This window comes from Staurois parvus, unplaced genomic scaffold, assembly GCF_062004578.1.
Source record: "Staurois parvus isolate SC_StPar_1 unplaced genomic scaffold, SC_StPar_1.0 ptg000229l, whole genome shotgun sequence".
Taxonomy (NCBI): Eukaryota; Metazoa; Chordata; class Amphibia; order Anura; family Ranidae; genus Staurois; species Staurois parvus.
Genome location: NW_028318025.1, coordinates 1,373,097 through 1,394,313, shown reverse-complemented (window position 1 = coordinate 1,394,313; position 21,217 = coordinate 1,373,097). Strand labels below are relative to the sequence as shown.

General features: G+C 42.5%; 1 protein-coding gene across 1 annotated transcript in view; it reads left to right on the top strand.

Annotated features, from left to right (window-relative positions):
• EDIL3 (EGF like and discoidin domains 3) overlaps nt 1-21,217 on the top strand; it is an 841,943-nt gene that overhangs the window by 248,059 nt on the left and 572,667 nt on the right. The window lies entirely within an intron of this gene.

Sequence of the window (21,217 nt, the reverse complement as noted above, 5' to 3'; positions counted from 1 at the left end):
CTGCATCAGTGATATGTTGTTCTGTTAGTTGGGTCTGTTCAGTGTGATCAGCTGCTGTCAGGCTGATAGCTCCCTGTCCATATAGGAAACTTGGGAAGTTTCTAGATCATATGTGTGGAGCTATGCAGCAGCGAGCATGAATATTGACATCCTCAGCCTTTCCCAGAGAGACTGGCTCTAATGGCATGCTGGGTAACTGTATATATTCAGTGAGCACACTGGACTCGGGGTCTTTTCCTTTCCAGGATTGGTCCAGCCTGGGAGAGGGCACATTGCCCTCCCAGGCAACTACTGCCATGCGGCCTCAGGTGGGTGACCTGTTGGCCTGAATGCTGAGACCCAGGTTCTGCTATGCTGACTGAGGGCCTGTCTTCTGAAGATCTGGTCTGGTATCATGGAGGAAGACATCCAGCTGCTCTTGGGCTTTGTGAGTACAGACATCCCTAAATGAGACTATGCTGTTTAACCCCCCAATCTGGTGCTAGGAAGTCAGCTGTGGGTCTGTCAAAGGGAACACTGGTTGGTGTTCCGAAGAACTTTGTTCACCTGAACTACTTCTTAAAGGGACACTGCTCCAGGGCTCTAAAGAAATTACTACTACTACTACTTAAGCTGAAGCCCACTGTTTGATTCAAGCAAGGACTACAACATTGCTTATCCTTAATATTAGTCCTCAAATGTACATAGCTGTTTTCGGAATATCCTACTCATTCTCCAAGTTCTCCAAAAATAAAAACAACAAAAATAACACCCATAGACTGGTCACTGAAGACACCTGTGAATGAGCCTATATGTAGCCCCCTCCAAAACCATACTAGGCCACACACCTTCAACAAGGCTTGGCTGGGTCCTGGCAAAGCACGGTGTCCCCATGTTGATAAGGACAAGGGCCTCTTCCCCACAATCCTAGTCTGGTGGTTGATCAGGAAGTGACTTATTAGAATCTGGAAGCCCTCTTTGACCATAAATAGTACCCCTACACATGCATCAAAAAATAGAATGTGCCGTAGAAAGAAACACACCAAAACCTTTGACATTCCTTTATTAAAAAAGTTTTTAAAATTTCCCTGATGTACATCCATCGCCAATCACGATAAATGACGCCTGCAAAAAAACAAAACAAAACACCACCTGCTGACACAATCGCTCAGTCATACATGGGCACATCCGTACATATTTGGTCAATGATGTTCTAAGAGGGTGTGGCCACCCAGTGATGTTATTGAACATATATTGACATTTCCATGTATAGTCAATGATGCTGGGTGCCCCCTTTGTTTATATCAGTGGAGGGGAAGCAGTGTCTAATATGTACCCCTTACTCAGTCACATGGATGGTGGGATCTTGGGGCTCCTTTGTTAAAGGAGCTTACAGATTCCAATACGTCACCCCATGCATGTCCACAATCACTGGGCCAGGGTTGTGGGGAAGAGGCCCTTGTCCTCACCAAGGGGTGCATGCTTGTCCCCCTCCTTTCCTCGCCTGCTGGGCTGCATGTTCAGATAAGGGTCTGGTATGAATTTTGGGGCGAGGAACCCTCACAACATTTTTTTTTTAATTTTTAGCATGCGGTTATCCCCAGAATCCATACCAGACCTCCAGACCTGAAGAACCTGGTGAGGTTTGGATGGGGGGGCATACACTTTATTTTTACTGTCTGTATTTTTTTTACATTCGGCTGTCAGCAGGGAAGCCCGAGATAACAGAAGATTGTAGGATGGTTTTCAAGGACATGGCAGCTCCTTAACAACCAGCTATTCACATTTCTTAAATAGCTTATGGCTAGACCACAACTTATTTAACAAATGCATTAGTTTCCTTTTTTTGTAGTGAATTGACTAGAAGCAGCCCAAATCACAATGAAACACAGTGACAGTTCCTTGAAGTGCAATGATTGGTTCTTGAAACTTGTGGCTATAAACTTCCACCATCACATTCAGAAACTGCCATCTCTAAAACCACAGGTGAATGCATTTGTGGAGGAAACCCACCTGTCTTTACCTTGCCAATTGTTCTTTCAGGCACTTTCGGTACCAATAGCAAAGATTCCGAGTTCAGATTGAGGTCAGTTTGGCAATCTTTGCTAAAGCTCGGGTGCCGAATCCAAAACTCAAGTCAGTTGGTGCCAATTGTTAATAACCAGTAATGGCTATTTTAGGCCATTAGGCTTATAGACAAGGGATTATTGAAATTAATGGCACAGGGGACTGAGCACAGCCCAGGGAACATGAAACAAAGCAAAAAAAAGATTTGGTGAGGAGCAGTAATTTTGGTATTGATCAAAGAACAACAATAAAAATTCCTTTAATTAACTTGTCTGGGGGATTGGGAAAACAGTGTGGAGTCCCTTTAAGTCTGGTATGTATTTTAAGGAGGAAACCCATGCAAATAAAAAATAAAAACAATACATGCCAAACCCTTATCTGACCATTCAGCCTGAAAGGCCAGGAAATGAAGATGATGAGTGTGCTCCTCCCACTCCTGAACAATATTAAGCCACATGCTTTAATAGGGGGGAGACTCTTGCTAGGCACATTGACCCAACGTTGATGAGAACATAAGAACATAACACCTGGTTGGGTGGTTTTTGGGAGCTGCAGGTAGAGCATATCATCATCTGGAAGCCCTCTTTAAAGGATAAGTTCACCTTTTAGTAAAAAAACAATAAATCCACATTTTTTTGCAGTTAAAAAAATGTGCATTTATTATTTTTGTCTACAGGAGCCTGTAAAGCATTGCACCAGTGATCAGCAGATTGTTGGTGCCATGCTGGTCTCTTGCAGATCTGTCAGTATATCTGTTTGCCTGGACAGGATGTACAAGCAAGCAGATACAGTATACTAACAGGAAGAATGAATGAACTACCACAGCGATCCACAGTGCCGTGGTAGTTCTTTGAGGACTACAAACTGACTGTGAATGTGTGCCGTGGCCAGGTGGACTTCTCCTGTCCGGCCGCATTTTAAAAAACTTTTGCGGGGGGGAGAAGATCCCCCACTAGCTGTCAAAGTGAGGGAGTAGGGAGAGTGGGGGCCGGTCTGATTGTAACATGTTACATGTTGCACCCTGAATATGTTAAGACAGGTAAACGTATCCTTTTAACAATAAGTGACCCCCAGATACTGCCCCCCCCCCATCCGCAGCTGACAGCTGAATTAGCTAGGCAGTAATGAGTTGTGGTTGTTAGGATGACATCAGTTGCCAGGTTCCTAACAACAAGACTGAGGAGAAGCTGTCAAATTTAGCAGCAGCAGTAATACTGCTACTAAATGTATTACTTCCAAATGCAGCCTGAGGTTCGTCTCTGCCAAATACCAATTAAGTTTGTTTGCTGAATCTCCAAAAAAGCAAAATTCTGTCTGAACTGGCAGCTTATCGATACTTACCAGCATTTGCTCTCCCAGTATCTTTTATAACACTTGCACCATGGCAGCAATTGATTCTTCACTTTTAGATTCACTTTAAACAAGATGCTTTCAAATATCAAGCAAACAAAAGGAATTTCAAACAAAGAAGATTGCAAGTACTTATTTAAACTTTATAATACTGTAAATGGAAATGTTCACTAATAGTGTATACTGCTGTGACTTATTTCATAGACTGACACACAATATTCATTAAATCTACTTCTCTCTAATTAAATTATTTCATAAAAACCTCAAAAGAGCAGTGCAATGTATTACAATTTCTGATATGTAAACCATTTTATTGCATTTGAATTAAAAAGCTGTCATTTCAAACATGCATTTGGCAGAAGTTAAGATAATGTCATATGTGTATGTACTGGTATTCTATTGTTACAGGGCTTGGAATATTTCTAAGGTGTACAGAAAAAAGGGAGCTGTCCTTTCTGGTAATTGATATTTCTGTGTTTTAGTGGGCATAGGTAGAGATAAAACCACTGGCATGAAATGGGCTTATCCAGGTGGCTGGCCTTGTGACTTTTTTTTGCTGAAACGCAGCTGTGAAATGGCATATTGGCTCCGGTTTGTATTTTGGAACATTTCAAATGTGGCATTTATATTCTGTTGCACTTGGAGCAGCAATTTGAAATCTTCAACATATGCTCATTAATCAATTCACAAAACTTAGACAGCAAGACATTCATTCAGTAGCGCTAACCTCGCCGAGAATATTGGAAATGCTGCTGGTGTGACAGAGCAAAGGATCTGTGTAATGTACAGCTTTTATAAGAAAGAACGGGAAGACAAGATAACTTAACAAAGACAAAGACAGCAGGAGTCTTGTCCAACAACTTTTCAGAACTTTGCAAAATTTGAAAACTTAACCATTTAGACATTTGGAGACATTTCTCAAAATCATTTTTCCAGTATTCTCTCTTCTGTTTATTGCCTTGTTCCTTGAAAAGCCAAGAAAAGCCAGAAATCCACTATGATGCAAGCAAGTAAGATGGAGTCTATCAAACGATCTAATGAACACATTTTAGAAGTACAAATTTTAAAATAAAGGTTTATTTGAAAATCAGTGGTGCACAAATAATCATTAGCAAACCTAGAATTAAGTACATTAAGAAATACGTAACCTCATAAAACCCACCAAAAAGTCACACTTTCTCCCTAGAAAGTACAGTATAATAAAAAAGCCTTTTTGTGTAAAATTTAAATACAATTAAATAAAATAAAATAAAATAAAATTAAATTATCACCCAATCAAAAATCAAAAAATGTCCAATAAATATTTTAAAACTAAATGTGTTCAACAAAATCCAAAAAGTCCAAATTCCAAGTTTCCATCCAATACGAAGGATAATAATCCTAATTTTCCACGAAACACCTCAAAACAAAGAAATAAACTATAGTGCTTTACCCTTAAATAAATAATAATACTCTACTATGTGCAAATCACAAACCATTCAAAAAATGTGCAAAAAAAAAAAAATATATATATCTCTATATAATACACAAATTGTGAACACTCCGTGAACATTCCAACAATGTGTACATTCTGTGACCCAGCAAACAGTAGTGCCAAATACTATTACCCTCTATGAGTATTTGTATGCATTATGGATTCAAAAACTCTTCTCCTTTCTTCAATTCTGGGATTAAATTTCCAAGGTCCTCACAAAGATAAGAAAACTCTTTAGACTGATTACCAAGGCATAGAATTACATTTAATAGCAACTTACATCCAAAAACAGTAACTTCCAGCTCTGTTAATCTTTGTCTCATATATCAGTATTCAATGGCTGAAATCTCAATGTTTCAAACCAACAAAATGGCCGCAGCGACACTTCCGGTTAGCGTGCGTGCGTCTTGACGTCACATCCCTAACGCGTTTCGTCACTTCTGGACTTCATATGATCCCTTCAGATGTACACACTATAAGAAAATCAGAAGAAAAATTCCGTAAGAAGAGTGAACACAACGTCCGATTTTCACGCAATGTTTACAGTATTCACATGGAAATAATCAAATAGAGAAAAACGCGCATGATCAAAAACAAAGAATGACCTGGGAGAAGGTGGCAACAAACATAGAAATCATACACAAGAAAAATAATTTTTCTTTGTCATTCAAGAATTTTCATGCAGGTTAATACCATTGTTGGCTACATCATGATGTGCACCTTCGTGGAAAATCGGATGACCAGTTGTCCAATTTTTTCATAGTGTATACCCAGCTTAATATAAATAAAAACTACAAAATTCCCAGGAACCCAGAAAATCAAATGAAATAGATACAATCTGAAGGGCTACTTGCAAGGCTGTTTTATACTGTGATAAATTCAACATATTAAAGGCTCACTATAGTACAAAATATTGTATACAATTGTACATGGTTTACACCCACTATAATAGTATTCAATATATAAATTCATTTTTTATTTCACAGGCCTTTATTTATATTTTCTCTATTTATGCATGCTGAGCTTTCCAGCAAGTGACAGTTACAAGGGATGGTACAAATCGTGTAACATTGCTGCGGCTGCTTACAAAGATCAGCTTTATATGGTTTAAACATTTTTTTCCAGTAGAAAACTTGTTGCTGTAGTTTGTCCATTTTAGGCCTCATGCACACAGGATGTTTTATCAGTTCTCCTAGAAGCCTTTCCTCCTGCCAGCAGTGTTTTAGCAGAAAAAATGCTTGTATAAGTATGTTGCTGATTTAGGCACATTTAGGCACATTATGGAGCGTCAAGCACTTGGGCATTAATTAATTTAATTGGCCAGAATAATAATTTATTCTGCCCATAGAAATCAATTAACGTTCAAGAACCAAACACTTCTAGCATTTACAGGCATCATTTGTTTTTTCTGGCAAAACTCTGCTGCTTCTGGATGCACTGGCAGTGTTTTTTTTTCTGCCTCTAAACTCCTCTTTTAAAAGTCCATGTGTGCATCAACACATACATTAGTGTACAGGGGTGTTTAGCAACAGAAAAAAAAAAAAAAACACCAGACACCCCTAGGAGCAGTTGAAAAAAAATTCCAGCGTGCATAAGGCCTTAAACCTTGTCCAATTAAAACTATTCACAGTGTGGCAACACCGCTGTGCAATTTCCCTGCAGAACAAACAGCATTTTAACTCCTTTACAGGATCTACTGGCAGGATTAACAGGTAATAAAATGATGTAATAGATGTGATTTAGAAAGACACAAAATATTAGTGAGGGAAAGACTGCGTCATTTATTTCATTTTTTACTTCGCACAAAGTTCGAGTTAAATGTAACAAGTTACATTTTTAACTTTAAACATGTGTTGCCAAAATAATGTGATTCCAGAATATTCCCTATATTACTTAGTCTTTTGTTGGAATGCAGAACAATCAAAAATGGCTTTAACCAACTTTTCATTGCATTCCCAATGCTCTGCTATGGGTCCTGGCTTTCAGGATTCATCTGATTAAAAAAACAATTATTACAAACGTTTTTCAGAATTCTGAAAGTGTTCAGCAACCAACATTACCAATTTTCATTGCTTCTTGCAGCTTGATAAAATTATTTTCTGATGTGCGGAGCTGTAGATTGAGTTTGTTATGGGTAAGGTGAGGTACTCCAGCTGTGGAGCTACACGTTATCCACAAATAAATAGTTAATAACCAATGCTAAAGGTCATTTTCCATTTATACAGAGAGGGAAAAAGGCTGCCTACTCAAAATGGAGCAAAAATTAAACAGCCCACCCTATGCACTTTTCAGATGTTTTTTCTCTGCTCTCAGTGTTCTTCATAGACACATCATACATCAAGGTCTATTATTGTGCATTCAGAAGCAGCGAGGCACCCATTCGAAAAAAACGTATCATTGAATTTTGAATGAACGCATTCAAGTATATTCCAGACAGTAACAACCAAGAGATATATTGTTAAAGTGATGGTAAAGGCTAAAGATATTTGGTTAGGCTTAACTGCTTTGTGCAACGGTATTGAACAGAGTGGCCCTGAACCTCCTCCTCTGAGGTCTCCTGCCTGCACTGTTGGCTTTTCCTCCTCTTCTCCATGTGCTACTATAGGAAGCTGCTACCTATGGGAGGTGCATGTGTGGACTCCAGAGCCAGGCTCTGTGTGTCCATAGACACACACAGCATGGCTCAGCCCTGTCCCTCTCTCTCTGTTCAAAGGATTTGATTGACAGCAGCAGGAGTCAATGGTTACCACTGCATGAAAATCCCAGCAGATCAGCAGTTTTTGAAATACTCAGACCAGCCTGCCTGCACCATACTATGTTCAAAGTCACTTAAATTCCTTTTTTTCCAAATTCTGATGCTCGGTTTGAACTTGAGTTGCTACTATGTGATTGGCTGATTAGCAATTTGTGTTACCAAGCAATTGTTCAGGCGTACCTAATAAAGTGGCTAGAGAGTGTAGATTTGAAGAGTCTTCTCTTCATCCGCCCCATGGTGGGTCTGTTCTTCATGTAGAATTCTCTATCAAGGACTATATTTTGGAGAACAGAGGTCCCATGCCAAAACTGTTTAGCTTCTAGCTACTTGAGGCTAATAGTAGCATATGGACCATGGTATTGTGCAAAAATTCCAACAGTCCAGGTTCAACAGTTGTAGGAGCATGATGAACAAGTCCCCAGTGAAGAGGACATTTACATTAAACCACTTACCAATTTGAGCAGTTTCAAATTAGCATATAATGAAAAAGTATGTTATCAGAGGTAACCTTCAAATAAGATTAAGTGTTTTTAGCTCCTGATTTTATGGGCAAAGTTGCACCCCAGCAGGGTTTCCAATGATTAGCTGCAGGAGACAGCCCCATTAAAAGCAATGGGAAGCTGCCAGTGCCTGCAGCTAATTGTGCCCACTTGCATGTAAACTCTCATGCAGGAATCAATGTGAATGATCGTTCCTGGGTGCAGAGCAAGAGTTATTAGCTGTTGGAGCAGGCAGCCTCCCATTGTTTTCAATGATGTTGTCTCTCGCAGCTAATCGTGTGAACCCCCGCTGGATTTCCTGTATCTAATCAGAGATAGGGTGCATTTGCAGATGTGAATGCACTCCTAAAGTATATGTAGAGGCCATTTTTCTCTTTTGAGTTTTGGATAGAGCATGTAAGGGTCTAAACTGCTGTCAGATTATTTGTTGTATCAAATTGGGGAAATTTGCTTTCACTTCCTGTCCCAGACATGCAATAGGACTTCAAAGGAAATCACTAAGGGGACTTCCTCTCTTGGACAATTTTTACCAGAATAGATGTCCCCATTCAAAGGTTTTCCCTTCCATCCCCTTGTTCTGGTGACAACTGTAAAGTTTTGGATTTCCCATCAAATTCTGTTTTGGTGACAATAGTCAATGGGACAAATCAAGAGGGTGAATCTAACTGGCCAGGGCACACAATAATGAACTCCTGACAGAGGTTCTAATCCTTTTCTACATTATACAAAGAAATGGCTATATGTAAACTTTAAAGTCAAGATTGGCTCCATGCCCTTCTGTCTATTGAGCCTATGATCTATGATGGATAGGTGCAATGACCAACATGAAATCTCTGTTTTGGGAAGGGTAGGGTAATACTTAAGTCATATGCACCAAAACAAACCAAATATTGGATCTTCAGCTCTATAGTGTTGGGCAGCAAATGGCCGTTACCACACTTTGCAGTGCTGTGCAACTCATATTTATTGCTATGGCATTCAAAAGGGAAGGCACATTCAGCAGCAGCAACACTTAAAATATATGTAAACCCTCACCTTGTAAAACAACCCATTCAGTTTAAATATAAAATGAAAGGCAAAACATTTGTGCATAGATATAAAAAGTGATTACATACCTTCTGTTCTCAACTGCATAAAGAGATCAGAGCGATGGGGGAGGAGAAACAGCAGTACACTGACCTTCCCACTGAATGGCTGTGTGGGGGTGGGGTGTCAGGACAAGTCTGATTATTGGAGGAGAGCACACTGAGTTCTCCATGCAGCTACAGATCTGATCATGCTGTGCTCTCATGCCTAGTGTGGTCAGTTTTTAATAAGAACGCAGAGGGACTGGCAGGATCACCAGGGATTTCATACCAAAGAAGCAATACAAAGAGAACAGGATCTTTTTTCATACAAAGACATGGCACAGCAGGCACATATCAGGAATATGAAATGTTGGGTTTACATACACTTTAATGTACATTACTGCAGTGCAGCACTTTGAATGGACACTACAGGTAGTCTCTGTTTATGCATTTCCCCTCATACAGTAAGGTCCATATATATTTGGACACAGGCACAATTTCAGATTTTTCAGGTATTGACTAAAACATATTCAAGCTATAGTTATATAATGGAAATGGGCTGAAAGTGCACTCTCTCAGGTTTAATGTGAGGGTATGTACATCCAAATTGTAAGAAGGGTTTAGAAATTACAGCTCTTAAGAAAAGCCATCCCCCCTTTTTCAAGGGACCAAAAGTAATTGGACAATTGAATCAAAAGCTGTTTCATGGCCAGGTGTGGGCTACTTCTTCATTATTTCTTCATCAGTTAAGCAGGTAAAAAGTCTGCAGTTGATTTTAAGTGTGGTATTTGCATTTGGAATCTATTGCTGTGAACCTACATCATGCGTTCAAAAGAGCTGTCCATGCAAGTGTAAAAGGCCATTGTAAGGCTTCAGAAATTAAACAAATCCATCAGAGAGGTAGCAGCAACATTAGGAGTGGCCAAATCAACAGTTTGGTACATTCTGAGGAAAGAAGCATGGTCTGTTGAGCTCAGCAACATAAAAAAAGGCATGGATGTCCACGGAAGACAACAGTGGTGGATGATCACAGGATCCTCTCTATGATAAAGAAAAACCCATTCACAACATCCAGACAAAGTCAAAGTCTACAATCAAGAGAAGACTACACAAGAGCAAATACAGAGGGTTCACCACAAGGTGCAAACCATTCAGAAGCCTGAAAAATAGAAAAGCCAGACTAGACTTTGCTAAAAAAAACATCTAAAAAGCCAGACCAGTTATCGAAACGCATTCTTTGGACGGATGAAACTAAGATTAATCTGTACCAGAATGACGGAAAGAAAAAAGTGTGGAGAAGGCTTGGAACAGCTCATGATCCAAAGCACACAACGTCATTTGTAAAACATGGTGGAGGCAGTGTGATGGCATTGGCATGCATGGCTTCCAGTGGCACTGGGTCATTGGTGTTTATTGATGATGTGACATCATGGGGGGCACAGTCTCTGATGGGGGTGCTGCTTATGATGGAGTGCGGCTTTGAATGAGTGCAGAGCAGTTAAACACAGCACTTTAATTATGCCTTCTCTACTTTCACAGGTAACTGCATTTATCTGCTACCTCCACTCTTAACCAGACAAACGCATTGACTCCTGCTGTTCTTCTTTGGGTAACTGCATTTATCTGCTACCTCCACTCTTAACCAGACAAACGCATTGACTCCTGCTGTTCTTCTTTGGGTAACTGCATTTATCTGCTACCTCCACTCTTAACCAGACAAACGCATTGACTCCTGCTGTTCTTCTTTGGGTAACTGCATTTATCTGCTACCTCCACTCTTAACCAGACAAACGCATTGACTCCTGCTGTTCTTCTTTGGGTAACTGCATTTATCTGCTACCTCCACTCTTAACCAGACAAACGCATTGACTCCTGCTGTTCTTCTTTGGGTAACTGCATTTATCTGCTACCTCCACTCTTAACCAGACAAACGCATTGACTCCTGCTGTTCTTCTTTGGGTAACTGCATTTATCTGCTACCTCCACTCTTAACCAGACAAACGCATTGACTCCTGCTGTTCTTCTTTGGGTAACTGCATTTATCTGCTACCTCCACTCTTAACCAGACAAACGCATTGACTCCTGCTGTTCTTCTTTGGGTAACTGCATTTATCTGCTACCTCCACTCTTAACCAGACAAACGCATTGACTCCTGTTAAATTCTCACCAAATGTTGTAATTATATCTGTGTATCTGTTGACTTGTCCTCACCTCTAGGCGCACTCAGGTTTATGACTGTGGCCTGGTTCCTAAGAATCATCCCCCCCTATTCATGTGAGCCTTATCAGCTTCTAATTGGGGCGGAGTTGAATGCTCATTTGAGCATCTCCCTATAAATTTAGTTCAGCTCATGGGGGAGATCTCTGATGGGGGGCACAGTCTCTGATGGGGGTGCTGCTTATGATGGAGTGCGGCTTTGAATGAGTGCAGAGCAGTTAAACACAGCAGTTGAACTGAAGCAGGAGAACTTAAGCAGCAGGAAGACACAACAACAGCAAGAAACTCTACTGCATGCTGGACAGACTGCAAGGAAACACCCTGGGAAACATCTCTTACACACCTGAGTCCCACTCCGTGTACCTTTTATATAATACACCCCTCTTCTGCTCTTCATATTACTATCCTCTGTTCACAAATCTCATTTCTTTACCCCTCTGCTCCACCCCAAAACTTGTACATCTCCCCCTCATTGCTATCATCTCCCTACTATTGCTTTCATCACCTCCCCAAAATGCCTCTTCCACTCCTCCTTCTCATTTTCCTCTCCTCTGTTCCCAAAATCCATTCACTATATCCCTCTGCTCCTCCCAAACATTTGTATATTGTGCCCTCACTGCTTCCCTCACCCATTTATGGCACCCACCACCTCCTCCTATTACTCCACTCTCCCACTGACCCCAACACCTCCACTAGTAGTTTCTCACGCTCCTGCACATCCCGCTCCCATGCCACCTTTCTCACCCTTCTCCTCCTCATAACCGCGGGGGACATCTCCCCGAATCCTGGCCCTCCACCACCTCCCTCACCCGCACAAAACCCTCCCGCCTCCACGTCCTGCCGCAACCCCCGCAACTTAGTATCTGTCCCCCTGCTCCCTAAAATCTCCCCCCCGTTTTCATGTGCACTCCTGAACGCCCGATCGGTGTGCAACAAGCTTACCGCCATCCACGACCTCTTTGTTTCCCGCTCCCTCAACCTCCTGGCGATTACGGAAACCTGGATCCAGCCCACTGACTCTACCTCCCCTGCTGCACTCTCCTACGGCGGTCTCACCTGGACCCACTCACCCAGGCCCAACGGTCGTAAAGGTGGTGGGGTTGGCCTGCTCCTATCACCGCTGAGCACCTTCCGAGTCCTCCCAAACCCCCCCTCCCTATCCTTCTCCTCCTTCGAGGCCCACTGCGTCCGACTATTCTCCCCAACCCCCCTGAAGATTGCTGTGATATACCGGCCTCCTGGATCCATACCCCGCTTCCTGGAAGACTTCTCCTCCTGGCTACCCTTCTTCCTCTCCTCTGAGCTACCCACTATCATCCTTGGGGATTTCAACATCCCTGTCAACCTCGACAACCCGGACACAGCCCGTCTCCTCCACTTAACCTCCTCCTTTGCACTTGCACAGTGCATACAATCCACCACCCACTCCGACGGTAATATCCTTGATCTTGTCTTCTCCAACCGCTGCGCTCCCCACAACCTCACTAACACCCCCTTCCCTCTCTCTGACCACAACCTGATCACCTTCTCTATCTCCTCATCCTCCAACGCCTACCCCTCCAAATGTCACACTACTACCAGCCGTAACCTCCGCAACCTTAACCCTGCCTCCTTCCACTCCGCAGTTGATCAACTCCATGACAGCATCCTCCCCCTGTCCTGCCCCGACTTGGCTATGACCGCCTACAACAATGCGCTGTCAACAGCCCTTGACTCACTAGCGCCTTTAACCACACGCAACATCAGACCCCGACCGCTCCAGCCCTGGCAGACTGATCACACCAAAACCCTCAAACGACACAGTCGTGCCCTGGAGCGACTATGGCGCAAAACCAAATCCCAACAAGCCTTCACCCGATACAAATCTGCCTTCCACACCTACACCTCCTTCCTCCATACTGCCAAACAAGCCTACTTCCTGACCCTCATCAAGGCCCTCTCCTCCAATCCTCGCCGACTCTTCTCCACCTTCAACTCTCTACTCTCGCCACCCCCACCTCCACCCAGCACCTCACTCACTGCCCTTGAGATTGCCAATCACTTCAAAAACAAGATTGACACAATTCGCAAGGACATTGCCGCAACTCACACGCCTTCTCAACCCGTCCCCTCTCACACAGCTACCCCCTCATCCCCCCTCCCCCTCGACATAACCCACAGGGACTTCGTCGCTGCTCAAACTCCCTCCAACCCCCTTCCCCCTCACTCATCTACCCCCTCTACACCCCTCTCCCACGGCCCCACCACTGCTCTGACCTCCTCTCCCACCCCACCCTACATTCCTCATACTGAAGCTCCCCCAACACTCCGCACCTTTGACCTTACTACCATCGAAGAAGTCTCCAAGATCCTCTCTGATGCCCGCCTCACCACCTGCCCCCTTGACCCTATCCCCACACAACTCCTACAACCTCCCTCCCCCTCCATCCTACGCTCCCTCACCCACATCTTCAATCTCTCCCTCTCCTCCGGCACTTTCCCTTCCCCTCTGAAACATGCACACATCACCCCCATACTTAAAAAGCCCTCCCTGGACCCCAATGACCCGAACAACCTCAGACCCATCTCCCTGCTCCCATTTACATCTAAACTCCTCGAGCGCCTAGTCTACGCCCGCCTACGCTCTCACCTCAACGACAACAACCTCCTCGATCCCCTACAGTCCGGCTTCCGTCCCCTACACTCCACCGAAACTGCCTTACTCAAACTCTCCAACGACCTGCTAACCGCCAAAGCTAATGGCCACTATTCAGTGCTCCTACTCCTTGACCTCTCTGCGGCCTTTGACACAGTCGACCACCCCCTCCTCCTCAAAAAACTACACTCCCTCGGCCTCAGAGATTCTGCTCTCTCCTGGCTCTCATCCTACCTGTCACAACGCTCTTTCAGCGTTACCTATAATGCCACCACCTCCCTCTCACTCCCCCTCTCTGTTGGGGTCCCCCAAGGCTCTGTCCTCGGGCCCCTTCTCTTCTCCATCTACACCTCCTCCCTTGGCCAACTCATACACTCTCACGGCTTCAACTACCACCTCTATGCCGACGACACACAAATCTATCTCTCAACCCCCCACCTCACCCCCTCGGTCTCCGCCCGAATCACACACCTGTTGAGCGACATATCAGACTGGATGTCGCTCCACTTCCTTAAACTGAACCTCTCCAAAACCGAGTTTCTTGTCTTCCCTCCAGCCCGGACACCACCCCCTATTGACTTCTCCATCATGTCCAACAACGCCACCATCAAACCCGCCCCGCAGGCCAGAGTACTTGGTGTCATTTTGGACTCCAACCTATCCTTCCAGCCCCAAGTCCACTCTTTAACAAACTCATGCAGACTCCACCTCCGCAACATCGCCAAAATCCGCACGTTCCTAACTCCAGAAACCACTAAACAGCTCATCCACTCCCTCATCATATCGCGACTCGACTACTGCAACTCCCTCCTCACTGGCCTGCCTCGCCGCTGGCTATCCCCGCTTCAGTCCATCCTGAATACGGCTGCCAGACTCATTCACCTTTCCAACCGCTCCGTTTCCGCCACCCCCCTCTGCCAATCCCTCCACTGGCTTCCGATTGCGCAACGGATCAAATTCAAAATCCTAACACTGACGTACAAAGCTGTCCACCATACTGCCCCGAACTACATCACCGACCTAATATCCAAGTACTGCCCAACACGCACACTCCGCTCCTCACAAGACCTCCTTCTCTCTAGTTCCCTGGTCTCCTCCTCCCATGCCCGCCTCCAGGACTTCTCCAGGGTGTCACCCATCCTCTGGAACTCCCTGCCCCAACCCATCAGATTATCACCTACTCTCCTCTCCTTTAGGCGCACCCTGAAAACCCATCTCTTCAGGGAAGCCTACCCCGCCCCCTGCTAACTTGCCGACCTCCTCCACTCTTCCTACCACTCCATCCCCCACAGCTATCTCCTCCTGTGCCACCATCCCCTCCCTCCTAGATTGTAAGCTTGAAAGAGCAGGGCCCTCGATCCCCTCATGTTTTGCATTGTATTGGTATTGTTCTGTCACATGTTCTGTCCCCCTTTGTAATGTACAGCGCTGAGCGAACTATTGGCGCTTTATAAATACTGAATAATAATAATAATAATAATAATGTGACAGAAGATAGAAGCAGCCGGATTAATTCTGCAGTGTTTAGAGTTATACTGTCAGCCCAAATTCAGCCAAATGTAGCAAAGTTGATTGGACGGCACTTCACAGTACAAATGGACAATGATCCAAAACACACTGCAAAAGCAACCCAGGAGCTTTTGAAGGAAAAGAAGTGGAATATTCTGCAATGGCCAAGCCAATCACCTGATCTCAACCCATTTGAGCATGCATTTCACTTGCTGAAGGCAAAACTAAAGCAGAAAGACCCACAAACAAAGAAATACTGAAGACAGCTGCAGTTAGAGCATGGCAAAGCATCAGAAAGGAGGAAACCCAGTCTTTGGTAATGTCCATGGGTTCCAGACTTCAGGCAGTCATTGCCAGTAAAGGATTCTCAACAAAATATTAAAAATGAACATTATATTTATGATTATATTCAATTGTCCAATTACTTTTGGTACCTTGAAAAAGGGGGATGACTACTCTTAAGAGCTGTAATTCCTAAACCCTTCCTCCAATTTGGATGTACATACCCTCCAATTAAACCTGAGAGTGCGTACTTTCAGCCCATATCCATTATATAACTATAGCTTAAATATGTTTTGGTAAATACCTAAAAGAATCTAAAATTGTGCCTGTGTCTAAATATATATGGACCTTACTGTATCTTAGGCTATTATATTCTGTAGGGCAACCTAACATATATACTTTTTTTGCTTTTAGTTCATTTGTGTATTTGCTTTTCAGTACTGTTTTGAAATCGTGTATTGTGTTTCCATTGTTCTGCTTGTCTGAATAGTTTGTCAGTTCAATAATACATTCTTCTGTATATCAAGATGTTTTGTTTGTTTCTCCTGTGCCTGATGTTGCCCTCCCCTGTACATAAAATGGCAATCAGCAAGTGAAACCAGCTATTACCTAGAACAAATGACGGTGAATATATGGCATAATATGCTAATGATGTAAAACTGCACTGCTGTTTAAGCTTCAAAGAAATAAAAGTAATAAAATAGTAAAGTGAATGTTGTAATTGAGAAATAGATCAAGACATGAAAGACTGTAAAATAGGTCCTATAATACAGGCAATTCCATGACATTCATGCTTCTGATCATTTTCTTTATGTGGTATATGAATTCTGTACAGAAAGAAAAAAAGGTATTTTATGAAAATGCTTATTACTTCCCAAGCTATTACATATGCTGCAAAAAATATAAATGTGCTAGCATGAAATGCCTCAAAATATTTCAAAATTTGTCATAACAAACAACTGGCCTTAATTATTGTGTGTTGCAAAGTGAACCCATCATCCATTTGAACATTATAACTTAAAATACATCTAACTTTTTTCCATTTTGGATAGAACATGGTAAGGTGAAAACCACTGTCATTTTTTGCCCCTTGTGTAACTAGGTAGATTTCTATTCACTTTCTGTCCTATAGACTGAACAGGACGCAAGTGGGAGCATATTTCCAATGTGAGGGAAATCCACACTTAGACAATTGTCAGGAGAACAAGTATACCTACTGAAAGTTCTCCCCTCTATTCTGTTTTTGTGGCAGCTCAACATTTTGAATTTGCTCTCATTTTCTTTCCTGGTGACATTGGCAGGGACAATAAAAACAGTGAATCTGCTTATTGGGCACAAAGACCACAATAAGAACATTACAATGGTTCTAACTCATCACCACTCTATCCAGATCTAAAAATGTTTTGCCTGTATAGAGATTTTTATGAACCAGCAATACATTGTGATTATTAGTGAGTAATCAGTCCTCTCAATGCCTCTCTGATTTAAAGTGTTACTAAACCTACAACAGTAAAATCAGTCTGTATATGCAGAAAAACATGCTTGTTATACTCACTGTAGAACCTAAGGGGTTAATCATCTGCATTGTGTAAAAACACTGTCTGATCCTGACTTCTCTGATCCTCCCCTTCTTCCAGTGTCCCCCTCATATCTCCTGGTAAGACATATTGTGTGAAGTCTTTCTGCACATGCTCATTTTGGTGTGTATTGCTAGAAGGTTTTTTTTTTTCTTGGGAGAGTGTATTTGATCAGCACAGGGCCAATCAGCACTGTCCAGACAGAAGTCAGGGGTTCTTCATCCTTCTAGAGCAGAAAGAAAACTCCTTCTACAAGCTTTAACCAGTGCTCTGCTGGACACTGAATGAGAAAAGGTATTTAGCAGTTTATGTTTACTAAAATAGTTTAATTTCCATGTTCTGTGTACTGTGGGAGACCAGCTAGAGTGAATGCAGGGTCCTGGGTTTAGTAACACTTTAGTATGCTTTGTTATGAACAGAGCTTTTATTTTATTTATTTTTAGAAAGTAGGTGCAGGAACTAAACCACGGCCCCCAAAACCCACTTCCCCCCACACACCCTCCAAACCATAACAAATAGTGGGTGTGGTCAAATTTCACTAACAGAGGGAGGGTCATAAATGGGCATTATATGCCAGGAGTGTGCTACGTATAGAATACAGAGTTCGTAGGGGGGTAGAGTGTTACACATAGAGAGCAGAGTTCAGGGGTGCGCTGTGTCCATTATGCAGAACGCAGAGTTCAGCCTTCTTCTACAGCTGCTTAGCTCTGAATCCCCCATCTACATCTCACTTTCACCCTTCTTCAGTTCTGATTTCTGCATGCAACCCCCCTCCACTGCCCCCATCTTCTCCTCCCTCCTTAAAATCTCCACCATTTTCCACATGTCTTACTTTTGTTGCTGTATTAAGCTGAAGCACACCACCAGCTCTAGTATGTTCCTGGGCGCTGCAGGTGGCTCCGCCTCTCTCACTTGCGGGAAGATCATCCAGTTAGGGTGTCAGCATCTGCACTGCAGCCCGGGCACTTGTATCTCCATTTTCCCCATTCTGCGTTCAGTGGTAGCTGCTCAGGAGATGAGATCTTTGAGAGCCATTGGGAGACAAGCTTTCACTTGTAAACACAGAAACCGGAATTCTGCATTTACAAATGATAGTGATGAGCAGAAGGCTTGAGCCAGAGGTGGTTGAACTGACTTCTACCATGTTCCAGCTGAAACAAAAAGCCCTGGTTATGAGAGGCCTAACTTTCCTGAGTTCTAGATTAAACCCTGCCCTGCTGCCTTTGCCATGCCCATTGTGAGAACCTCAGTGGCTTTTATGGGCACTCCTATTGGACAGAAAGGCATTACTATTGGATAGAAGGCAGCCATGTAAGTGGGACTTCTTGTAAACCCTTACATATACTGTACCTAGTGAAGTGTTTGGCCTGTAATACACAGAGATGAAACAAATATTCCTACATAAGTTGTACCTGTTTATTTGCAGTCTTATCTTTTCTAAATCTGTTCAAAGTGCTAAATATCTAAAGCTTGTCTGACCTTTATAAAAAAAAGGCCTCTGTTGTCAAGCAAGCATGCAAAAATGTAGATCTAGGCACTGCAACAGGTGCTGAAAATATCAACGCTATCTTGTCTTAAAAACATGTTTTTTTAAATGGTGTAGGGACAGTAGTTATTTGTATTTGCACCAGTGCCATTTTAAAATGGTGCCGCACTGACACAAGTGCTAAAACCACTGGCTGTCAGTGACAGTAGGACCCATAGCTACATGCAAAAGCTGAAACATTTCGCTCCTGGCCTTCCAATTGTGCTATACAGTACTCCATTCAGACCTCATTTAGCAGGAGTGATTTACACAGGAAACATGTGTCCTGCATAGTGCCACCAATTCACTTCCTATTTACATTTGTTGCCCAAAAGAAGCTCCTGCTCCCTTTTGGTGACAAGTTTAGCGTGAATTTTAGCCTTGTGATTTTTCACAATTGCTGTCCGATTCTTTCTTGGGACGCATTTGGGGTGCCATTAAAAATGTTGCATCGTGTATTCTGCCACAATTTGTAATTGTGGGCAGAATTGCAGCTGTTCTGCACGCAATTTCAAATTGCCTTACATGGAAGGGGCCTTTGTACTGTGTACAATTTGTTTGGTCCGAATCTTAATTCGGTCAACTTTTTGGTTATTCAGAAGTTCGTGTGCATCCAAATTTCCATAGTCACAAACGTGTCAAAAGTAAAGTAACGCTAGTCAATAGTAAAGGACTTGTCAAAAAATGGTATTGTGTTTTTTCTAGCTTTTTACACTTTTTTTAGTGAATGAGTAGGGGTACTATGTACCCCTACTAATTCACATGGGGGGGGCAGGATCTGGGAGTTTGTTAAAGGGAACTTCCAGATTCTGATAAGCCCCCCGCCCGCAGAACAGAAGAGATGAGGATCATGTAGCCTGGTATGGTTCAGGCGGGGGATGGATGGGGGGGGGGTGGGACCCACACCATTTTTTTTTTCTTAATTTTTCGTTTCTGTCAATTCTTTTTTTTACATTCAGCTGTCGATGGGAAAACCACTGACAGCTGATAAGTCATTGGTTGTTAAGAACTGAATTTTAATCAGTCAATAGATTTGTTAGAAAATGAATAAACTAAGCAAAAATAAACAAATTCCAAAACTAATCTGCAGAACAAAATTGGTAACATAACGAATTTATCCAAAACAAAACTGATTTTTCCATTCTGCACATGTCTATGTCTATCCTTTCATTCACTGCAAGAAGTGCTGGTGCTGGAAACATTACCTTATCTTGAAAACTCACTTTTAATTATACAGAAACTTGCCAGAACAATAAATGTACATATATTCATAATACACTATGACAAAGGAGATGCTACACATTTTACATAATAATATCCTGTACCTTTCATATACTATTTCAAACACAACGCAAAGCTTATAGTATCATCTTAGTATAATCGATCAAGAAGTTTCAAGAGATCAGTTATTTACCTTTAGCACTTGAGACCTAGGTGCCATTTTAAAACTGCTCAGGGAGAACAGCTATGGGGTTTATTTACTAAAGCTGAATAGAGCAAAATCAGGCTCACTTCTGCATAGAAACCAAGTTCAGCTTCCAGGTTTTATTGCCAAAGCTTAAGTGAGCAAGCTGAGGTTAGAAGCCAATTGGTTTCTATGCAGTGAGCCTGATTTTGCACTCTACAACTTTAGTAAATAAACCCCTTTGTGTCTGTCTTAAAATGGCATTGAAACTCAGAGACGCCCGTGGGCCCCCGCCAACTCTAGGACCAGAACTATAATGCCGTCATTTACACTTGGGACCCAGAGCTAGGCCCAGGAGCTGAAACAATCAGCTCCTTGACTTTTAGTCTTGCTACTCAGTGTTCCATAGGATGCTATGCTGTCCTACTAATAGCTGATAAAAACTGGATTTACTTCTGTGAATAGTTCTGTAAAATTGCAATTCAATCACATAAACTGAAATTACAATATGTTTGTATACATGTCTCTCACCAATATTTACAATGAATATATTTCTTGCAAACAGCTACCTACAAATCACATTGAATACATTTAAACACAATCTAGCTAACTCGAAAAATTTGAATATCGTGCAAAAGTTCATTTATTTCAGTAATGCAACTTAAAAGGTGAAACTAATATATGAGATATTCTAATTTTTCGAGTTTCACCTGTATGTGCATCAAAGGGAGGAAGAAGGTTCTTCTGGAAGCAACACTGGAACTGCAGTGGTAGATGGGAAATATTTATTTTTTTAACAAACATTTCCTGTTCTCGTTGAAGGGAAATAATAAAAACAGGTGCAGTTGCAGTGAACACCCAATAAACGGCTCTTT